The 818-nt window shown below is 59.2% G+C and overlaps 1 pseudogene; it reads right to left on the bottom strand.

Annotated features, from left to right (window-relative positions):
* Positions 1–6: 6 nt before the first annotated feature.
* Positions 7–652, bottom strand: LOC103252960 (annotated as a pseudogene).
* Between the last annotated feature and the right edge of the window lie 166 nt (positions 653–818).

Genomic DNA, 818 nt, shown 5'->3' with positions numbered 1-818 from the left:
CACCTGGAGGGCCCCTGCAGGCTGGAAGAGCAGCCTCAGCTGCAGGGCGCGCTCTTCAGCTCGGTATCCAAGGGTGTCTTTGAACCAGAAGGGGGCGATGATACCCAGCAGGGTCTCCAGCCCTATGTTGTACTTGGGGTCGTCGCCAGGATGCCGCAGTCACAGGTGAGGGGCAGCAGGCAGCCTCCGGCGGGGCGGGCTCGGTTGACGGCAGCGACCAGCAGCAGGTTGGTCAGGTAGAACCGCAGCCACAGCGCCTGCACGTCCTTCCAGGACCCAGCGTCGTGGGCCGGTTCCGCCCACGCATCTCCCGCAGGTCCGAGCCCGCCGAGAAGACTCCAGGGCAGTCCGGGGACACCAACAGGCCGCGGGGGGTCTTGCCATTCTCTAGCTTCTCCAGCTCTTCCATTCTCTAGCTATTCCAGACCAGCTCTCTCAGGAAATGCAGGCTGAGGCTGTTCACGGGCGGGTGCTTGAATTTCATCACAGCAATCCCCGCGGCCGCAGCCGGTCCACCAGCACCGGGTGGCTCCCGAAGCGCCACGCCATCCCCGCTGCCCACCGGCTCCACACGCCCGAGGGCCGCGCCGGAAACCGGGACCCCACGCAGAACAGGGCACGCGGGGACACACACTCTTGTCACCAGCGCCATCCTGACCGGAGCAATAATCATTTTTAAAATATCCAAGACAAAATAAAAATTATTGGGGATATTCGTTTCATGTCAATGAAATTTAAAAAGAATGAACTAAAATACTGCTTCTGAGCAACTGGATCTTATTAAGTTATGATTATCCCAAAATTCATCTGGTGCACAG

The sequence above is a fragment of the Carlito syrichta genome, unplaced genomic scaffold (assembly GCF_000164805.1).
Source record: "Carlito syrichta isolate Samal-C Ts95f unplaced genomic scaffold, Tarsius_syrichta-2.0.1 Scaffold185693, whole genome shotgun sequence".
Taxonomy (NCBI): Eukaryota; Metazoa; Chordata; class Mammalia; order Primates; family Tarsiidae; genus Carlito; species Carlito syrichta.
Note: the sequence above shows the minus strand (reverse complement) of the source record. Positions and strands in the feature narration are given on the sequence as shown.